This window comes from Urocitellus parryii, chromosome 3, assembly GCF_045843805.1.
Source record: "Urocitellus parryii isolate mUroPar1 chromosome 3, mUroPar1.hap1, whole genome shotgun sequence".
Taxonomy (NCBI): domain Eukaryota; kingdom Metazoa; phylum Chordata; class Mammalia; order Rodentia; family Sciuridae; genus Urocitellus; species Urocitellus parryii.
This window is the reverse complement of record NC_135533.1, coordinates 184,624,629-184,647,845: the sequence shown is the minus strand read 5'-3', so window position 1 is coordinate 184,647,845 and position 23,217 is coordinate 184,624,629. Positions and strand designations below refer to the sequence as shown.

General features: G+C 41.6%; 1 non-coding gene across 1 annotated transcript; it reads left to right on the top strand.

The window, feature by feature from the left end:
• Positions 1 to 22,018: 22,018 nt before the first annotated feature.
• Trnaa-ugc (transfer RNA alanine (anticodon UGC)) lies at positions 22,019 to 22,091 on the top strand. The gene has a single exon. It is a non-coding gene; the product is annotated as a tRNA-Ala (tRNA).
• Positions 22,092 to 23,217: the final 1,126 nt, after the last annotated feature.

The following is a 23,217-nucleotide window of genomic DNA, read 5'->3' as shown; positions in this document are numbered from 1 at the left end:
TTTAAAAAAGAAATAATTCATAGAAAGGACCACCAAAACAGAAGGACAAGCAAGTCCCTAACTGTCCCAGAGAGTTGTAAATGTCCACAACGAACCCCCTTACCTGATTATTTCCCTGTAAAATTTATACTGCACTGTTCACTAATCATATGTGGCTTTTGAGCCCTTGCAATGTGGCTAGAGTGAATGAAAAACTAAATATTCTATTTTATTCAATGGTGATTAATTTAAATTTAGATTACAAAACTAATACTCAATTCCATTATTGGAAAACATTTAAATATGCTGGGAACAACTTGGATATGTAAACCTGGTTTTTGTCAACTGTAAGTTTTATGAAATCTAAATATAGGTCAAGTATTTCTGATGAAAATTCAATGTCCAAAATGCAATTCGGTATAAGTATAAAACACATACCAGATCTCAAAGACTTAGGGTGAGTAAAACTCAATAAATCTTAATTTGATTACATGCTGCTATAATTTGAGTATGTGGGGATACATATATTATTGAAATTGATTTTACTTTTTTTCTTTTCGGTAGCTTAATGTAGCTACTGGAAAATGTTTTAATTATATATGGCTGAGCATTGTATTTCTACTGAATAGTGCTGTTACTACCCAAGACTGTATATAATCTGACTATTAAAATGCTGTTAAAATATTTGGAAACTATATGAGAACATTACTTTAAAGGGGGAAGCAAGTGTCCTTCTTTAAAGTAATCTCCCCTGTTCCATGACTACGAGCTGATGCCAGAGATACTGTAATTTTGGAAATGGAGCCCTTTCTGGATCTCATGCTACTCTGCCTCCACCTGCTATGGAGCAGTCTTTAAGGTAGCTGACGAGTCCCTTCTGAAAAGAAGCCTTAGGACTTTCAAGTGCCAATCTTGTGTCCACATACCTTGATCACCCTCTACATTCAATAACCTTACTTTAAATGACTTTCCCAAGCACCAGACCTACCCTCAAAGCTATTTAAGAGTGAAGATTTAGAGTTGGGGGTATAGCTCTACTCAGAGGTAGAGCACTTGCCCAGCATGCGCTCAATCCCCAGCACCACAAAAAATGAAAAATTAAAATTAAATCTTTCTGAGGAGGTTATTCAAAACCTTCTACCACTTATTCTCAAAGATGACCAACCAATGCTGTCTTGATTAAAAGCAATAGCATCTCTCTCCAAAGGGACCAATTATGAAGCTAAGCACAATCTTTAGGTTAAATTCTGGCATGCTTGTTAAAAATAAAATTGAAAACAAAAAAAAAATGACATTCTGTTAGAATCCATCCACAAGTCTCATCTATCTAAGAACTACTTTTCTCCATGTCACTGGGTGCTGATTCAATTCTTGAGACAGAAATTTTTAATTTGGAGTCCTTAGTTCCTCAATGAGGCGATCATTAGAATGGAGGCAATCCATAATTGTGTAGAACCTTTTCTGAGTTTCTTCCATTGATCTTCAACTGCAGTTTGACATTTCCTTCAATTTTAAAGACAGGAAACAGACTGCATTATCATTATAAGTTCTGTGGCATCACCGATAAAATGAACGATTTCTTTTTTTCCTATGGAAACGTAGTTCTTCCAGAAATCCTGAAATATCATTCATGAATATCACAATTTTAAAATCAAAACAATTCATTCCTCCTGACCATAGTCCTTATAGTACCTAGAGGCAATAATTGGTCAATGCTTCACCTGACGGTCATTCAGCCACAAGGGGTAGAAGATGCATCTTCTACCTTCATGACCAGATACCCAGATATCTGCAATGCCTTATGGTCTTATCTATCCTTCTTTGTTCTTCATCAATACGTGAAAGGAAGTCATTTAAATTAATTGTTAGAGTTTTCAAAACGGACAGTTCAAATGAAATATGCTATACATCTCGGCTACAAGTCTAGCCCAGGCAACAGATTGTTTTTGAAAACAATCTGATGGTAAAGCAAACTACCATTACTTAGGTGTGCTCTTTAAGGTAATTTTTTTTTATTATTTGATGACATATTAGGCAAGGATCTAGGTCATATATAATGCAAGTTCTGCAAAAATCTGTTTTGTGTTGTTTTGTTCTTATAATCCCATCTTTTACATTTAACAGTAAAACTTAGCCTGAGAAGGTGAGCACAGGTTTCATCAGACAGCCAAAGGAATCCACAGTAGGAAAAATGCCTAAAATCCCTACTCTCCCTATTCTACAACCCATCCAGGATCCTGAATATCCATGTATTATTTCTGGACATACCTGCTCTACATGGAATCCACACACAGTGCCCAACCCTGGCCACCCATCATGCTCACACTGCCCACTCCACTCACAATCCAGCAGAGAGAAGACCTCACTGCTGCTACAGTCACAAGGAAAAGGTAGAGAAAGGAATATGACTCTTTAAAAGAAGAAATGGTATACAATTTCATCTGAGGAAAAGTCCTAGATGTTCATGGCCACTTGATGGTATTGGAGGTTGGGAAGCAAAGAGCAGGGTTTTTTTGTTTGTTTGTTTGTTTGTTTGTTTGTTTGTTTTTTAATCTCTACAAATTACCACTAGGTTTCTAGAAACCAGCTGGCTCTTCCACCCTGAATAGGAAGAGTGAATTCATCTTACCTGTTATTACTGAAACTGTTCCCCTCAGTTACTTGAGTATGTTTAGGAACACAACTGCACCCTTCGGTTAAAAAGGAAGCTCCGTGGGGTGTACTCAGTCAGCCCAGGCTGAGGAGAAGAAAGTGTCACATATTGGACGCCCATATTTCTCAGCACTGTTGCCCAACAGTTAGAAACACCCCTGGCATAAAAGCCATGCTGTTGCTTTTAGAAAAATTTGTTCTTTTCTTTCTTTCTTTATTAACCACCAAAAAAAAAAAAATGAGATTCAGCCCACAATTTAATATTGTCAGTGCATACTCTTCATCACCCAACTGGCATGCCAACTGTTACCTAGGCACTTCAGACGCTTCAAACCCCACACCCCCACATTCTGAACTCATTTGCATCCAGATATGAAAAAAAAAGATCAATAGCATCTTGAGAAAATTGCTTTTCCATTCTCAAGCAGCAAAAGCTAGGAAGGAAACACCTCGTGGTGTCTGAGGCATTTCTTAGAGCAAGAAAGAATTCTAAAGCTACCATTTTTTTTTTTTTTTTTTTTTTTTTGTCGGAAAAACCTTACCTTTCTATTGTAGTCTGCCCACTGGAGTTTTCAAATTCAAAGGACCTCGGAAGTCCCTGCCAACATCAAGGTTCTAGATTTTTTTTTTTTTTATGAAGGAAGGACTTTTCTTTTTTCCTTTACTAAACTCAAGTTAATTAGGCTTTGGCAGGTCAGCGTCCCAACTCAGCATCTCTTTATGGAGAATAGTTCAAGAAGACCTTGATGAAATTGCAAATGCTTAGAAAGAGTCACTTGCTTGCATGCTGGGCAAATAGGAAAGCATGCTGACTGTATTTATTTTACTATCATTATGTCTCCACGGGATGAGCCAGTAAGGAAAGTAGAGGCTGTTAACATCTTGATATATGAATGTCTATATATACACATGTATATACATATATACACTTATATGCATAAATACACACACACACACACACAAAATAACTTTCCTTTTTCCTTCATCTCACACTATAATTTCATGATTTCAGGAAAGTCCTTAAACTACCGAAATTAGATATTTTTCACTCCATCCATTAGAGTTCATTTGTTGATTCAGCAGGTAGTTACTGTGTGACTACTATATACCAGCCAGTAGTGTATACCATATACAGAACATCTCCATCCAAAGAGATGTTTCACAAGCCCAAGTTAAACTGCAGTAACTTCCTGACTTTGCCAGCCGGGGGTGCTATAATGAAGTACCCCAGGTTAGGTGCCTTGAATAATGGAAATTTATTTCTCATAATTCTGGAGAAGATGCCAGCAGATCCGGTATCTGGTGTGGACTCTCCTTGGATGACAGACAAGGCCTTCTCACTGTGTCCTCCTGTGGCTTTTCCTTGGTGTGTGTGAGAGAGAGAGGAAGGAAGAAAGCTCTCAGGTGTCTGTTCTTTAAGAGCACAACCCCATAATGAGGGCCCACCTGCATAACTCCACTTCAACCTAATTACCTCCCAAAGGTCCTGTCTTCCTCTTCCTTAATATAAAATGTGCTATTTCATCTATAATGTTAATTGGATAGACCACCTCAGAGGAGTGGGAACTTGGCTCTTCCGGAGCTCAGCTCCTACTGCGGTCAGGGGGACAGGGACCCCAGACACAGCAAGGGGAAAGAGCTATGGTGACATCAGACATCTCAGTCCTGGGGACCCAAATGGCTCAGCACTTAGAAGTGAGTGGGAAAGACTCTGAGGCTCAGATCAGCTCCCAAAGCAATGGGGTCAAACCCCTGCAGCAAAGCCAGAATCTGTAGCCAAAGTGCCCGTGTAAATCAGGCATCTCTGTTTCAAGGTCTGCCTGTATCTTTGAAACTTCTTCTGATCAAGTTCAATCAGGCAGCACAACAAAACAAATAAAGATCACACCCATCAGACAATGTCGTGGTTCATGGGATGACAATAAGTCCCAAGTTTTCACAAAGCTGGCGCTTACAGAGTGCTTTTAAGCAGACCTAAGGAACCAGGCTGGGCATATCCATCCCTTGTCATTGTCAAAGCCAACATCCACCAAGCTTATCCCCTCAACCAGAAATAATTTGACTGTTCGAGGGTTTGATCATTTCCTTAAAAGCTTGCATGATCAAAACCAGCCTGGAATGGAAAGGGATCAAAAGAGGGGAAATAACACAAACGCAACAGCAGATTTTGACATAACCCTGAGTAACACTTAGTGCAGCGGCTTCCTTTACAGAGATCCCTCCCTCCATCTCAGAGAATCAATCACAGAAAGGTGGAGTGCACCTTTTCCCTGTCACCTGAACCCATGAACAATCAATCAACAACTCTTAGCTGGATCTCTGACATACAGACTTCCAAAACAGAATGTCAAGTTCCTTGTGACATTAACAGAATGAAATGGGGGTGCGGTGGAATACACCTACGATTCTCTTCCCCCATCAACTGTTAAAATGAGTGTGGCACGTGAGGACATTCGGGTGTCTTTGGGTAACTTAAACTACACTTGGGGCTGTACTATGTGTATAGCTCTGCCAGGGGCACGTCGGGTCTCTGGATAATTCTAACCCTTGTCCGATTCATTACAAAAGTGTTGATTTCCATTGTCCAAAAGTCTTCTCACAGCAAGACACAGAGGACAAAAGTACGACAGACATTTGGCAGAAAATCGAGGCTCCGAGAGCTTAAGGGACTCTCACCTGTATCACACAGTTTAATGGAAGAGCCATTTTCAAAATCAGAAACTTAAATTGCACATCTTAGCATTTTTAAACAAGCTCTTGGGAACCTAGAACTCCACTCTTCTGTGGGAGGCTGAATATCGCCTGCAGATGTGTTCTGTTTTGTTTTGCTTTTGATTGAATTAGTCCTATCATTAAACATCAGGAGCTTTCACATAAAATCTGGATTTCTGACTTTTTTTTTTTTTTTTTTGTAAAACCAAAGCTCAGTTTTCCGGTGCAGGCAACAGAAAATCTGAACTAAAAGAAGTGTACAGCTGACTTCTTGGAGAATCTTGCCATAACCCAAGGCTGATCAAAGATCCCTTCTCTCTCTGGGGTTTCATGCTCAGAGACACAAAACCCTTACATAGGCCATTCATTCTGGTCCCTCTGTGGGTTCTGTGCTTAGGTGATGTCCCTTCTCCTGAGATGTCCCCATTATTTCAGTTTGGTGGGGTACATGCAATCATCCCTCTGCAGTCAGTCCAAATGCCCTCAGCTCCATGAAGTCAATTTTGTGAACCCTGCAATAACTAACCAGGCTTTGCTTTGGGCTCATGAACATATTCTTATACTTCTTTTATGAAACTCTTTTCCTAAGGACATTTTTCAGTGCTGAATCCACTGTAAGTGATCAATAGTGTTTTGATCAATACTAATGACAATAATTTAAGTAGTTATTTGTCATGTGCCAGGCACTGTTAAAAGCACCTTATACATGTTAATTAATTTAATGCCTTACAACCACCTATTATGATGGAAATTTCACATAGAGAAAACTGAAGTGTATTAAAGGTTAAGAAATGTTCCCACTTTCAGCTATTAAATGGCAGAAAAAGGAATTAGTCTGGCTACCTCTGGATGGATGGGTAGATCACTAAGCACGTAGGCAAAAGGAAGAAAGAACAGAGAAAGACCCAAGGAGGGAGGGAGGAAGAACAGGATACAAATAGAGAGGTTGAAAGAGTCTTTCAGTAGGGCGGAGGCAGACATGTACGCAGAAATATTTTACAACCGGATTTCAGAGGGGATGTCCTGCCTTGCAGTGTCTGTGTGGTAGATACTCCCACCATGGCTGATTTCAAGCCACCAACAGAGAGTTGGAGAGAGTGGTTGTGGACCACTCAATATGGGCCATTCTAACATATCAGGATTTGAAGCAGGTCAAGGAAAAGGACAGATGAAGAGAAAGGGAGCCATCAGGCAAAGAAGGTCTTATGAGACCATTCTAAGGATATAATCCTCCTACATACAACTAGTACTAATTCAGAGAATTTCAGTAGAGAATGGTATATTCACATGGCTCTCATGAGTTGAACACTAGATAACACAGTCAACATTGCAGGAATCCTTCCTCCATCTTCCCTGCATGACTATTGCAACAAAGCATGTCCTCAATTGTTTCATCTCTTTCCTAACCTGACCCTTGTGGTCAGCTCTTCTTCCCTTTGCATTCTTCTACTGTCACTCTCTTATTCTAGTGTCCCAGAAGTGCCTCAGGTATCACCAGCCCTCAGAACTATACAGTGGGTCCTTCTATCACTATTGGATGTGTGGCATGGAAGGGGCTACGGTGCCTAAACAAAGGTGTGAGCCTGAACCCGTTTCAACAGGGAAACCGCCATGTGCAGTATAGGAAAACAGTGCCAGACACACCCTTGACACTGTACACCACAGAGCTGGAGAGGGGTGTTGGAAGCATTTACTTCCCAGCAATGTCTCACTGGGAAAATAGCACCCAGGGCCACTGATATATCCAGCCAGATGCCATGGAGCTGGTGAGAGCCAAAGCTGAAACTAGCACCAGGTTACCTAGTTCCCCCAAGAGGCTGTGTGCACAGGATGTTTTCTGAGATGTTGCCTCCTCCGGCTAAGCAATTTATTTCTTAGGAAAGTTTTTTTTTTAATTTTAATTTGTTTTTAATTCACCAATCACTACAAAAACATGTTAATCTCCGGGAGCAGAGACCTTCTGTCATCTTCCTCCAACACTGGACAATATGAGCCATCTGTTTAGGAAATACTCCAGGATCACAGTCCCTTTCCATCCTCAGTTTAAGAATTCTTCGGATCCTGGTCTTTCCCCAAGGGTCTCCATCCACCTGCTTGCACAGAGACTATTTCCGGTCGTTAGGAAGTAGGCAGGGAAAGGAAGTGAACCTTCAGAAACCACAGGGGCAGCTCAGCTGAAAGAAAAAATAGGTCTGAAGGGAATTTGACACTTTTGGCTTAAGTGCCATATAGGCTGATAATTCTCCCTCCCTTCAGGTGATATTGGCCATGGCAACAGGGAACCTAGCCAAAAAGGGCCATTGGGAGCCAAAATGCAAGCCAATGTTCATGGAGCCAGGATCTGTGAAGCCGAGGCTCCTCCTAGAAGCCTATTCTCAGTTTCTTTCTAAGGCATTCCACAGCGTAGCAGTAAGCCTGATCAGGGACTTTCTTCCCACTTAAGGTCTTCTCCATTTCTCAATGCCCTGATCCCTAGAAAATAGAGAATATACGTTCCTTGGGCCAAAGAGGTGAAAATTGGTTGGGGATAAAAGCTGAGAGTGAAATCAGCTTTATCATAGGAGGGCCCTATGATAGCTATGATGAACTTCCCCAGGGTCACCCAGATTTACATCTGCCATCTTGAAGAAAAACTAAGATCTCTTTCATTTTTCCAAAGTATCCCTGTGATAAGTGGTAAATTATAATCGCCCTAATCTATAGGTCATGGGCATCCATGACATCTCCCAATAGAATCCAACAGATCCATCCATGAACTTGAATGGAAGCAAGTTACAACTTTATTCATTAACATTCCAGAGGAAGCACCCATGAGTCTCCGATGAAGTAGCAGAACCAGTGATTTTGTCATTGATATAAATTGGGGATTTTATATCATGATATAGTTGCTACAAGTATCTCACAGAAGTATTTCAACCTTGTCTTGGAATGACGAAGCCATTCTAGAGCTTGTTGTACATGCATTACATGGCACATGAGCATTAGTAACAATGGTTTCTTTCATAGCTAGATAAATACCTATTTTATTAAAATTAGTTTGTTTATAATACTATTTATTTTATTTTAAACATCTTTATAGGGTTCCTATGCTTCATCAAAGGGCACTATGACACAGATGAGAGTAAGAGTCATTGTCCTGGTGACTGAGAAGCTATATTAATGTGAGAAGGGCCATGCGCTCTGGCTGAGGACTTAGCCTGTTCTGAGTTGATCTAGACTATTAGGAATTGTTTAGAACATTCGTTTTTATCTGCATACCTCTTCTTTTCCGGTCTTACTAATCTCATCCCTTTCTTTAATCTACTCTTATTTTTATGTCTTTTCCTTTTCATCTTTGGGATAAGATGTACTGGGTCTCTATATCTCGTAATGACTGGATTCTCCTCCTTTGAGTGACTTCTTTGCCCTGTGGCCAAGTCTCTTGTCTCCTCTTTCTCTCTTACCACCTTCTTCTTCTCTGTTCCTTTTCTGTTGTCTCTCTGGGCTCTCTTGACCTAGCTAGCCATCCTTTACAGGTTCTGCGGCCCAGGCTCTGGGCACTCATAATCTACATTAAACTTTCCTTTCAGTCTTAATGTTTATTTTATTTAAAGGAGGTATTTCTGAGACACCCTTGAAAACCCAGGCTGGCTACCCCAATACGTGACACAGTACACCATAACAGAAAGATCAAAGCTTTGCAAACCCAAGCATAAATATAATTCATGGAAAGGGTGGAAGATAATCCAAGAAGGCCAGGTGTCTAGGGAAGATCAGCAGTCTGCACCAGGACTTTCCTCCAAGCACAAATTCCGAGTGTAGCACGTGGAAAGCACACTGATTAGTCATGGCTAACAGGGGAGCCATCATAAGCAGGCCTGGACCATGACTGTTCCTCCAAATTAGAGATGAGGTTACAGCACGAAGGGGAGAGCCAATGAGAGACCTTGTGATTTCCCTGCTTTAGCTCTGGACAAATACACAGGTGCACTGTGCCTTCAGCTCTGTCCTAGCCAGGGGACATGATTATTCTGAAAAAGCAATCTCTTCCAATAAGGTACTGAATACTGAAATACTTAAGGTCTATCAATGACCTAAAGAATACAAGGAAGGAAGGAATAGAGAAAAGGGAGATAAGAAGGAAGAAAGGGAGGAAGGGAAGAAGGAAGGAAGGAGTAGAAAGAAGGAAAGATGAGAAAAGGAGGGAGAGGAAAATAGAAAAAAAAAAAGAAAGAAAAAGAACCCATGAAACTGACCTATATTTGGAAGCATGTTACTTGGTTAAATGTTGCTGCATGGTTGAGAATGCCTTGACATAGCTTTTATAATATTTGTCTCCATTCTACTTTTAATAAAAGCCACCAAACACTCTTGAAAAAAAAAAAAAAACATCTTAAAGTATAGTGACATTTGCACTGGACAAGTATTAACATAAAAATGTAGCTCAGAGAGCTTAGGATCAAATGAAATCATAAATTTCATAACCTTTCCTAATCTGTTCATTTATCCTCTTAAAGAATAAAATCTGCTTTATGGGGGAAGGTTCTTTTTTCATTGTTTATTCATTTATTTTTAAAGAATTATATCGTTTTTTACTATTTGGAGGAAGACGATCAGCTCATGAGAAGAGTACAAATTTCATTCTCATATGAAAAGCCTGTTTCATATGCTGTATTGAGATTTACTGATTCACTAATATTTTATAAAATATAGATTTACTAGTGTCACAGAAGAGCTTCTATCCTGGTCCCAAGCCATTTGTCAAACTTCACCAAAGTTATAATCTACAGAGGAAATGAATACTGTACTAAATTTCTTAGTCTTGTAGGTTATTTCAAATCTAAATGTGAATTAAGATATATATTTATTTAACATAATATCCATGTGGGTTAACCTTCTCAGGTTCTACTTTGGCCTTTTTAAAAAAAATATTTCCAATTTTTCCTTCAAACTCCACAGAATCTTATCACTTGGTTTCTTTTGTTATTAAAAAATAGTCTAGGTCAGGAAATTAAAGAATTGAAAAAAGGAAAAAAAAATAGTCTATCAGATGCTCTAGATCTTAATTATATTTTATTTTAAATGTCTAACTTAAAAATTCTTACACTATGTATTACATAAGCCTATTTATTCAATATGAAGGATGAATTTTTTTCATTTTTAATTTCCTTTGCCTCCAAGGATGTTGCTTAATAGTAACTGATATTCTAAATGTCAACAAACTTATTTACATGATTGAAAATAAACACATGCTCCAAGAATTATGCCAACAGAAGTGTTATGTGGGCCACTTGACACTACACCACACATGAGCCACAATAAAAGAGGAAGTGGAGTTGTGGACCCTAAGACTCAAATGAGGTCAGATGAGGCTACAGCTAGCTCCATCACCTCCCCTGGAAGATCTAGCAACTGGAAACCAGGATGTCACCCTTATTCAAATAAATTCTCCTTTCTTTGCAACCCCAGAGACCATTTCATAGGCTTTTGTCACAGTAGATTTCCAAGTTCCATTTTTTTTTTTAACTGCTATAATCCAACCAAACCAGTGTCTTCACCTCCAAGTTAACCTTTGGGGTAATCTGATTTTCTGTGGTTCTCTCTGAAGAGAGCAGCAGGTGTGGAATGTTTTCCTACTTATGTAAGAACAAGATTTATTTCTCAAGACTTTTCTAGAAAGTGAATGCTTCCCTTGAGAAATTGGGGGCTCTGGGATTCCATCAGTCAACCTGGCACAGATGGCCAGCTGAGGTAGCGGTAGGAAGGAAGGGGAGGAGGAGGTACCCCTGGCACACACACACACTCACCACGGGCATTTCCGTCACACCAGGGCCCCTCAAGAGCTAAATCTCACCTCCTCTAAGGACACGGTTACCTCATTCTCACCTCCTCCTCCACACCAGTCATTGCCAAGGGCCCCTATCCTGGTACGTCACAGCATTAGGGATGGAAATCCTATTACAGGTGACACAAAAGCCTCTAGGTTTCCACTGTCTGCCTATCACCCTTGCTGCCCAGATGCAATTCTGAAAAACAGGCTTTTCCCCCTTCTGGCCCTGTTCCCTCCAGCTGACTTTTTCTTGGTTTGTCTCCAAGGGAAGAATAGCAGACAGGACTATGGCTTCAGAGAAAAGACATAGGGTGTTCCTAGAAACCAGAATTCCATCTCACAAGAACCCCTAGAAGTCTACAAAATTTCTAAATGACTGGTAGAAGTTCCCTCTATGGAAGGGCTCAGTAGGGGAGGAAGTTGCAAAGAAATAGTTCTTCTCTTTCTGAGTCTCGGGTATATCTATTAGGAATTCACTGTTTTACGTCAGAATTATATCAGCATAAAAGTTAAACTCAAGTGTCAGGAATCCAGGAGAAGTCATTTCATTGCATCCAAAGGATTTGACCCTCTGATATACTACATTTTCCCTTATTTTCATAAATACCCGGTAGTGAGGCTGACTGAGCTATTTAGTCCTGATAGAAAGACTTTGCTAAAACGGTTGGGAATCCGTTTAGTCTTATTTAGAATCATTAAAGGGTTGCATAGTGGGTTACTTTTTGTTGATTTGAAGGCTCATCAATATTTTGATGCAATTCTTTGCAAAAAAAAGGCGTATTTGTGGTGGTTTCTCCATTACATGGTACTGACTTTTTCCCATTACACTGATTAAAAAAGCATTTGTGGAAAAATGAGCAAAACAGTCTTTTAAAAAAATAGACAAGACTTCTTCCCTAATTAATTTTTAAAATGCTGAAAACCAGAAGGAGTGAACATAATCTATTTACAGATAAACACAGTTTGTTTGTCTAAGAGTCAAAAGACAGTGGCTCTAGCATTAGTAATGCTACTGATACACTGAGTGGCCTGCACAGACTCTCCTCCTTGAGCCTGCATTGGGAGGGATGCTGTCTGAGATCCCCTTTAGCTCTAACATTCTGTGATTCAATCTCCAGAAAGGCCCTCATATGCAGAATACAGTTGCTACCTAAAACTGCCTCTGGTTTTTGACCACAAAGCAAATCTCTGTTCACATTTAAATCCCCCTCTCCATTTCTCCTTTCATTTAAAAAGGGAATGTCTGCTAAAGATTCAGAAGAGAATCCCAACACCAGTAGTCAATTACCAAAATCAGCTTTCAGTACTAGCATCCCATCCTACCACTGTGTACCCCAAGAGACCCTGAGGCAGGTGATGTGGCAAGGTCAGTCTCCCCATACTCTAACCACAGGGGCTCACAGGTAAGGACTGGCACTTATAGTATATATTGGGGTTTGGAGAAAAAGGGAAGGGGCTTCATGCTTTCTTGTGGACAGTCCAAATAGGATGGGAAGAATGGGAAACAGCCAGGGTTCTCTGCCTACAAGAGGAAGCAAACCCACCATTTGCTGGCTAAATGACAGTGAACAAATAATGTAATTTCTCTGTCGCTGAGTTTTTCTAACCATAAAATGGTAAAAATAACCTTCATAGTTTCTGTACCAGTTAAAACTAATGCAAGGACATAAAATATCTAGGCTAATGCTTGGCACATAGTATAAACTCAATAAATACTAAGCAACATTGATTCTAATTACTACTAGTCTCCCCAGAATAGCTTGACAACCTGAAAAAAAACAAAGCCCACCTAGATGTGGATTTGGAACCTTCCCTTAAGTTCCCAAGAGATATATTCTAATCTGTTTTTCTGCAAAGAAAGGAGCCAGAACACAAATCCAGGTAGCAAGCACCCAGAAAGAAACAGGCCTTGGGGTGGCAGAAACAAAGTGATGTGGAATGAGGGGTTTAAAAGTCTGGGATCCTACCTCAGGTATCCAGGTAAATCAGAAGAAGCCAAGGTTATCACCAGCCAGGCCAGGCCTGTGAGGGTGTGGTCTTTGTGCCCAGGAACTGCATGCACCAGGAGCCTGCGCGGAGGGAATCCCTTTTCCCGCTCCTTGAGGCTCTGGAGCTTGCAACAGAGAGGCAGGGAGCTAGTTGCTCCAGCGGTGCCCTGGAACGCAAACGACCAACACCAACACCGGGATTCCTCCCGGGAGCCCGGATGAGTCGAAATCTCTTCTGGAAGGATCTGACCAAAGGGCCCAGAAAAGGGACTCTGCCTAAATTCTGCTTTCTCTCAGCTGCTACAGGAGAAAAAGCCAAGTCTACAGGGTAAGGTAGAGAAGACTGTGCTCCTAAAAGGTTGCACGTGAGAGTCTGGACAGGGAGAACCTGAAAGTTGCAGGCGGCCCCAGATCTGCACAGCCTCCAAAAGCTTTCCTTATAGAATCAGTAGAAACCAGAGACCCGACTCTCAGGCAAAGGCACCGCTTGGAGAGGGGCGTGCACCTCTTGAGGGAGAGAAGGGTTAAGTGAGGTGCTTCCCAGCCTTTACATCCCAGTGTGTTCCCCACCTGGAAAAGAGGGACTTGGGGGAGGAGGCTAAAGAAGATAATGCTGCCTCTTCTTTGCAACAGACAAGATCCCCTCCCCGCAATTAGTCTTGCACACCAGATTGTTGAAGTGCAAAGAAGAGTCTTGCCTTCCTGAATCCACCAAAGCAACTGAAACAACCAGAGGAATCTACCTGGGGGCTGCAATTTGCGTAGACCCACCTCTGCCCGGGCTTGGAGTCTGGGAATTGGGGCTCCCCTCATCCGATGAGCACACCCCTCGCTCTGCGTTTCCCCACACGCCCTCCAGCTCTGCGCTCCGGATCTTCCCAGGGGCAGCACAGGGCTCCCCCACTCCCTTGCTCCGCCCAGGTGCGATTTGTGGAGCAGCCGGGAGAAAGAAGGTGGCTCCCACTGCAGCCTCCGCCCCTGCGCTGTCCTCCAACCGGTTCGGACCCCTGCCTACTTACTAAGCATTGGGGACTCCCACTCCCTACCTCCCGCACACGCAGCTCCAACTAAAGGCCAGGAGTCCCCTTCTCACCCAGGAACTGTGGAGACATCCTGGACGCCCATGTGCTGGCAGGGAAGGTGGGCGTGGGTCTACCAACCCGGCTGCGGAGATGAAGGGGTGTAAAAGCAAGCGGGTGCTGGAGAAGGGAGGAGACTGTGGTCCTCTTAGAGCCTGGAAAAGCATCCCTGGTTCAAGATCTGACCATTCAGTCACCGCCCAAGATGCCATCGCATTCAGATTACAGCGGGGAGGTTTGTTTGTTCCTGGGGAGGGAGATCGCTCCTCCCCAGGAACCCGGCAGTCTGCCTCCCCAAATCTCCCCCCCCCCAGCCCTGGAATTCTAGGCTCTGTTCCACCTCTGCGCACCCCCGCCCCCAGGTATCCAACCCCTCCCCCATCTGTATTTACACACCAGGGTCAGCAGCACCCCCACACACACTTAAACGTCTTTCCCCCTCCTCCAATGACCACTCAGGGATAGCCCCTTGCCTACATTACCAGAGCCATTTCATCCCCTTCACCCTTGGGCAGTCCTACTCCCCCCACCGCTCCAGCTTCCTCCTGCGCCCCCACCAGCAAATTTTTCCTCCCGGAATCACTTACTTCACCCACCCAGATCTGCACTTGCAGTTCCCACGGTGCACAACCAAAAGCCACTCCAAGGATTTTATTACCGAGTTGGGGGTGGCGTGCGCAAGGGAGGACTGACCCCCACTATGGATAGAGCTTCATCGGTGGCCACAGCCTTCCCCCACGTCCCACCTCCGTCTGCTGCTATCTAGCTTCTATGGGCAAAATAAGCACCGATGGGTCCCAAACCCTCGCTCTGGAGCGGGAGCTGCAGGAATTGAAAAGTCGACTAGCAAGAGCTTACAGAGAGAAATGGGCACATGCATATGGCAAGGGGAGCTGGGGGAAGGGCGCACGCGAGAACTAAACGTGCTATTTGCTCCGCGCGGGGTGAGCACCGCACAGGGGTGTGGAGGGTCACACAAAAGTTTGCAGACTATTTGCATGGCAGTCGGCTGCACATGAGTAAGGAGGGTCGACTCCTCATGGCCAGGCGGGTTCTCTCCAAGGGTCTGTGTCAAAGAGTCCAGGGGGGTTGGACAGAAATGGCTCAGAACTGAGGTGATAGTTCTCCTCTACTTGTTCCGGGAGGGACGGCCTAAGCACCCGTGCAGAGAGAGAATCCCGCGCTCTGCGAAAAGCAACAGGCGGCTGCACCTTACCTTGCGCCAGTCCGGGCTTGGGATGGCTGCTCCATCCTCGTGGCGCAGGGAGGAGGCGTTTGGTGTGTATGCCTAGGAGTGTTCTAGCTGCCAGAGCTGCAGTGGCCCGCCACCTCCAACGGCTGCAAGCTGGGCTGCTCACCTCCTGACCTGCCCGGCCAGCCGGGCTCGGCTCCCCGGCGACCGCGGCCGCGGCGTTGATGCGCGGTGGCTGGGGCGCGGGACGCAGGCAGTGCGTGGCGCGGCTGGCGTCTTTAGGCGCCGCCACTGAGCGAGGGTGCGGCCCCGGGCGGCCGTTTGGGGCACGACTTGGCTCTCGCTGCTGCGGCGGCCGCTGCAGACCCTGCGCCGGGCTCCAGAGCCCCGCAGGAGGAGGAGACAAAGACGTGAGGGATGCAAAAAGCCACTCGCCCAAATGCAGTCGGCTCAGTCACTAGAGGGGAATCGCCTCCAGACCCTGGCTGGGGATGAGGGAGGAGGGGCGAGGCTGCTAGGGACTAGAAAAGCAGCAGGGAATGAACGTGGCAGAGTTATGCTGTCTCCTCGCCGCCGGCATCGCTCTCTCTGCTAGTTGGGGGGTCCCGAAAGGAAAGAGAAGGTGAGACTTGAGTGTTTGCTGCAGGAGTTAAGAGGAGGTAGGAATAATAGCTCCCTCCGCAGCACTCACCTCTGTCCTCACCTTGCATAGCTCCACTTACAGGATGCTATGCTATGGCCCCATTCTTTTTCCCGTTTTTTCTAACTACTGAGACCAAAGCTGAATTAAACTAGAAGAAGCAGAACGAGGCGATGGGTCGATTATCTTCAATGGGGACAAAGCAAATGTTCAAAATCAATTCTACAAATTATTTCCTACCGAGTGCCAACTACTGTGCTAGGTTTTTTTTTTTGGGGGGGGGGGGTGGGGAGGGTGGCCGGTGGCGGGGAAGAATATGGTAATACTCCGCTCTATACACACACACAACTCCGACCTCTGCTGCCCAGGAGATCCCAGGATGAATTTTCTCTGCAGTTACTGAAGTCCAAAGTTTAGGAGTTAAGGTGGCCCTTAATCCCCACCCCCAACCAATCCAGCTTCCCCAAAGGAGGAGGTGTTAGGTTTCAATTTTTCCCTTCCTCTTCCAGGGTTAGCTTTGAATGTGCAGCAGAAATGGAATGTATAGCTTCCTTAAGAAGTGTGTGTGTGTGTGTGTGTGTGTGTGTGTGTGTGTGTGATAAGAATAAGGGAAATTACTGGTTTTAGTAATGTTCTTATTTTATGATTTTAATTATATATCAGATCTGTGCCAGACCCAATTTAGGACAGAGAAATCTGTCTCCCCAGACTCAACAAATACCACCTTCTTTCTAAAACCCTTTCCCACTCACTTCTACCCCCATCCCAGGCAGAATTAATCTTTCTCTCTTATTTTTGCTGTCACAGAATTGCATGTGTGGAGGGCTTGCAGAACCTACATATTGATAGATTTGTGTTTCTTCACTCACCTTTGAGTTTTCCCTACTTTTTGGTTCCCACTGCAACATACAACAGTGTTCTGTATCTAATGGCTACTCAAGGAATGCTTATCCAGTTGAAGGTCATTTTCTCCTTCAAAAACAGCTAAAATCTGGTGTCTGTAGAATTAAAGGGATGCACGTGATAAAGCCTTTAAGAGTTTCTGAAGGAGAGGACATATCTAAATATATTCATAGCCCCTTTGCTATTTCACCATTCCTGTTTTCAGTTAATCTTCTCCCCTTGACCATCTGACTTCTATTTGCTGGATTCCCAAAGGCAAAAGAAAACCACTGTTGAGCAACCGCAGAGAGCAAGAGTTACACACTCAACTGCCAGCACCCAGAGCAAACCCATTCCAGGTGGAGAATGACCAAAACATCTTTATCATTTTGTGACCTATGTCAAGTATGTTGAAAGTCTGCCAAAGCTTCCTCATTTCCAATGAACCTCTCTTATTCTGGATGCATTTTAGAATAAGCTAAGCAAAGTTTCAATGCTGAGAGGTGAAGAGATGTGCTTGGTAGTTTAGGTATATTTTAAGTCATTATTTGTTTTCTTTCTCACTTCCATTACTGAATGGATACACAATGCCCTATGAAAAAGATTCATGATATAAGATAGGATATTAGACTAAACTATTCTTAAGATATCTTCTACAATTTTAAAATACTGTGATTTAAAAAAAAATAAAAAATAAAATACTGTGATTTGAAAGGTTATGGTGTGAATTTTTATTTTCTACATTTTTGCATTTTCAAAAATGAAATTTTAGGACCTAGATGTAAGTGCATATGGATAGCAGGTATGCAATTTGGTATGATTGTTTTGAAGGGAAATTTGGTATTATTATTGAAATGATAATTTTTTGATTTTTATTTTTTTGCATCTCATTGTCCCAGTGACTATACTTCTAAAAATTCCTCTTCAGGAAATATTTGAGGATATACAACAAGATTTATCTGCAAAGATATTTGTTGCTGTGTTGTTTATACAAGTGGAAGATTGAAACCAAATAGGGCAGAATGGTGAAATATTTTATTAATCTATACAATAAAATGTTAATAGGAAATTAAGCTGTTATTTTAGGTAAATAGATGAATATTTAGGTAAATAGATGAATAAAGTCAAGTATGATGGGTATCATTTTAGTTGAAAAACTTCAGATGCACAAGTTGACACATAGAATAATAAAAATTATGATTTGGAGTTAACAGATATGGTTTAAAACCAGGCATTTCTATTTGCTGGCTACAGGATCTTTGACTTGAACCTGAGCTGCATAAATGGATTGATGGTATTTGTAAAGCACATAGCACCTATTCAAATCTCTACATGGTGATTTTTTTCATTGGCAATCATTAAATGTTTATAAGTAAGCTTAAATTATAATATATTTTCTGTTAAAAATATAAAAAGAGGCTTAGCTCTACATTAAATATATTTCAGTTTTAACAGTGATTATCCTTTTTGGTACTAAGATTTTCAAAACATTTTTATAGTAAACATAAAATAAAAATCACATAGTAAAACCTAATGGAATTTGTTTTTAATGCAGTTATATTTCAATTAAATCTTTAAAAAATATTTATAACTATTGATACAGGAAACCTCTACATTGGTGACTTTCTGCTTTTTAAGTTGATTTCATCAACAAGTCATCAAAATGACTAGCTGACTGTTGGTGTCACCCATGCTATAAAAAGGATAAATGACAGGGCATGGAGTTTGTCACCTCTGATATAAACTTAGATTTGTTTTGTAGCAACGAGAAGTCATGCCCAGCTCAGCAAAATATGGTGTTTAATATGAAGAGCTGCTTGGTTCTTACCTCTTCCTTGTCTTGACAGCCAATTAAAAGAAATGAAAAAGAAGAAAGGAGGCATCAGAAGCTGCATTTTTAACTTTGGGTTAGTGAACAGGAGAATGAAGCCTGCATTGAAGAGCCATAAGAGTCAGTGACCTTCATATCTATTGCAGTGGCCTCTCTGGGTCAGAGGTGGATCTTTTGTATAAGCTGTCTATGCATTTTAGAAACATTACAGAAATATATAGGAAATATGATTTATTGATTTTTGTTTGCTTGTTTTGGTACTGGGGATTGAACTCAAGGAGCACTTGACCATTGAGCTACATTTCCAGCCTCTTTTGGTATTTTATTTAGGGACAGGGTCCCTGAGTTGCTTAGCACCTCACTTTTGCTGAGGCTGGCTTTGAACTTGCCATCCTCCTGCCTCAGCCTCCCAAGCCACTGGATTACAGGGGATTGATGTTTTCTGTTTAACTTCATTTAGAAATAAAAATGCATTGTTATAAAATCAATGTATTCTAGAAAATCTTGCATTAAAGAAAATCCCTTAATTTTTGAATTATATTCTTTCTTTGAAACACTCTACAGAAATAGAAATATAGTCTTCTCACCACCCAGGAATTGAGTTTCTGAATCTGAATGGATGGGGGTGCCTGGGGTCCTGCCAACTAATGAGTGAAAGGGATGGAGACATGAAGATGCCATTACCATCAATCCTTTGTGGAAGGTGGTCCAGTTAATAGAAAACCATTCTGAAGCTTCTTGACTTAAGATAACAACAATCATTTTATTCAGCCTGAATCTGGAGTTTGGATAAGGCTCACTGAGGAAGGCTCACCTCTGCCCTACTCTGTGTCCCCTGGGAGCCTTTGACTCAGAGTTGAAGCACACACTTCCCAAATGGCTCACTCTGGAGCCTGGCAGGCTGTACTGGTCATTATTCAGAAGCTCAACAGGAGCTCAGGGACAAGGACCTTGGTTTCTCTCCAGGCAGAGATCTCTATGTGTATCTTCCAGGTTCTCATAGTCTTCCTCATCACATGGTGGTTAGGTTCACAAAGATAGCCCCAGTATCAATCAGACCTTCCCTGGATAACAAACGGTTTAACAGTGTCAGTTACATTGGTTCATCCATTCTTCATACAATATTACAAAGTTCGATCCAGAACTTACCAGGCAAAGTGAACTACACAATCATTTAAATGCTTTAGGCAAATTGATAGCTTTTTTTCTTTCATTTGTGGGTATAATTTCATTAAGAATTGAAGAACTAGTCAATTTGATAAATAATCACTATTTTCTATATATCCTTTGAAATTTTAGTGATAAGTCCACATAGTGAACACTGAATTCCTTATCATGTTTTTTTTAAAAAAAAAACTGTACAATTTAGCCCTCTTCTCAGTCCTATATCAAAACTTCCTACAGCTTTTTATCAGTTAGCTTATGTCCCTTTAACTCTCAGCTCATAGCCATGCATGGAGTATGTGCTTGATACATACTTATTGAAAAGATGAATAATTCAACACCCCTTGCCTTTCCAAGCCAATCATTCCATCTCCAAAATGGCAATATTACTCGTGAGCCACTCCACGGGGGAGCTAATTAATTCTCTGAAACTAGAAAATATTTTGAAGTTCCACAGTACTTTAGAAGCACTCAAGAACATTAATATGTGTAATAAAGACATTATTATTACTTCCCTGACACATAAATGGTGAGTAATCCCTTTTTAATGTGTTTGTTTTGAATACACTTGACAAATTTGCAGAGAGCAATGTATTGGGGGCTCAGTTTTACTAATGGACACCTCATGTGGACTGAATACGACATGTTCTCTTCTAGTTCTATTGTTTGCTCATTTCTTTAGCTTTTAAAACTGCGACTTATACATGCTTCTTACAAGAACAGTGATCATGACATGAGGATCAGCCTTCTAGGGGTTCTGCATCTTAATAGGTAGTGTGGATATCTACAGGATTTTAGCAGTGCTATATAGCACTACTTACCGTCATGTAGCTACTAACCTCATGGTCTAATGGAGAACCCCCTTCCAAAGCTGGAACTCTCTGAATCTCTTCCCTAGGAATTTTGTACAAGATAACTGGGAGGATTGGGTGGCTAAAGCTGCAAGACATAAATCACAGGAACTATGAGCTTGTGTATTGTCTGCCATGTGAAGAAAACCACACTGCAGTGTAGGTGGTAAAACTGCCACACAGGGATGATGTTAATGACAGTAGTTCCCTGTAAGGTCTGCATCACTGGTACCCACTACTTACAGGTCCAGCCATGTCTCTGGTTTTATACACCTTTTTATTCATTTTCTTGTTTCCATAAACTTGCCTTTCTGTTTAAAGTAGTTGAAATTTGGTTTCTGTCGCTTGGGACCAAAAGATTTCCTTCCGACTAATGCAGCATCAGAGAAAGATTTGAGAAATGCTTCCTAGAAAATGTTTGATTAAAGATTGAAGAGAGAGCACATGAGGATGCTTTGATAAGAGGCTTTTATACCTTTTGAAGTTAAAAGCCCGGTAAACAATATATACCAAATCTTATTTTTTAGACAATAAAAGTAGTACCTTAACTGTAAAAACAGGATCCCAGTGTTTGTGATTTCCTAGAATATATGCCTCATAAGAGCAGAGATATGGATCGTTTATCACTATGCTCTGGTAACTAGAATAGAATTTCTGCATTTAGTCGGAGGTCAATACATATCTATTTAGTAAGTTAATGCATTTTTTGTTGTACCTCTTCCTTCCTTTCAGGAGAAATATGAAAAGCAGTTATTTTTTGAAGTTACTCTCTAAACCAGTCACTGTGCTAAAGTGTCATCAAAAATCTCATTTAAATTTCTTACCAGACCTGGGGGTGTATGCAGGGAGCAACTAAGGATTGAGACGACTTGTTGCCATAAGATTATACAGTTTGTTTAAGGGCACACAGGTTCTAGATGTTGCAGTCAGGATTTAAACTCAGGATCATCTATCTCCAAAATGTGTATTCTCTCTACCATGCCATAATCACATGATAACGGGTTTTTCTATATGGCAGAAATTTCTTCTGGGTAGTTAGTTGAAAAGGGATAGAGTTGGATTTCATATGTGAGTCTATCTTTGAATATCAGAATTAGTCCCTTTTTATGGATGAAACACAGAACACAGTAAAGTAGTCCCTTTTTATGGATGAAAGCAGAAGTCGATAGTGCACCTTTCAGTGTTCAGCAGGCAGTATCTATCTGACAGATCTCATTATCAAGATGTAAGCTAATGGCTGGGGATATAGCTTAGTTGGTAGAGTGCTTGCCTTGCATGCACAAGGGCCTGGGTTCAATCCCCAGCACCACCACCACCACCACCAAAAAAAGAAAGCTAACTCCTTTCCTTTGCCATTTCTTCTTAATACCTTACTCCTTTGTAGCCATGGGCACTCCACAAAGCCCCTTGGTATCACCATTCTCAACCCCCAGGTTCCAAATGCAAGCACTAACTAGATGCCTGATCCCTTGAGGATGACCTAGGAGATGTTGGGTAAAGGAATCGACTGATAAACATCCCCCACACACCCTCCTCCTCTGTTGATAGGACTCTGAGGCATATTCTACACTGTCTCCTGGAGGTCCTCAGTATAACCAAGCCACAAAACTAACTTGCTCAAAAGTGAACCCTTTATTGATTTCCTTCCCATTCTTGTCCCATGTGCCTTACGCCTCTATCAGAACTTTCCAAATAAGCTACCTGAGTCCATACGCTTATCCCAAGGATGTGCTTCTGGAATAACCCAAGCTAAGGCATCTGTCCAGCCCATTCGCTCCTGACAGAAATGATGTATTGGGACATCTCCAGGTCCTTGTAGATCTAAAATTGAGTTTTCCAATAAGTTTTGTAAATAATACATGGGACTTTTTGACCTACATCTATATTAGATACACATGATTCATAGTGGCTAAAAAGTGGAAATAACCCAAATATCCATCCACTGACAGACATAATATGGGTATATCCATGAAATATTGTTTGGTAATAAAAAGTGTTGACATTAATTCAATATTTTAAAACTGCTATTAGAGAGGATTTTTTAATGTTCTCAACCCAAAGAAATGACAAATGTCTGAGATACACTGGTTACACTGATCTGACCCTTACATATTGTACACATGTATTAAAATGTCATACTTTACCCAAGAAATATGTGCAATTATTATGCATCAATTAAAAATAGAATATATTTTTAAAAGGTGAATAAAGTACTGACATATGCTACAGTGCAGATGAACTTTGAAAACATTGTAGTTGGTGAAAGAAGCCAGTTCCCCAAGATTACATAAGATACTCCTCTATTCATATGGAATTGCCATAACAGAAGATCTACAGAGAAAGTAGATTATGGTTGGCTGGGGCTGGGGCTGGGGTAGGGGAGATATGTCAAAGTGTGTGGGCTTTCTTTTTGTGGTGACAAAAATGTTCTAAAATCA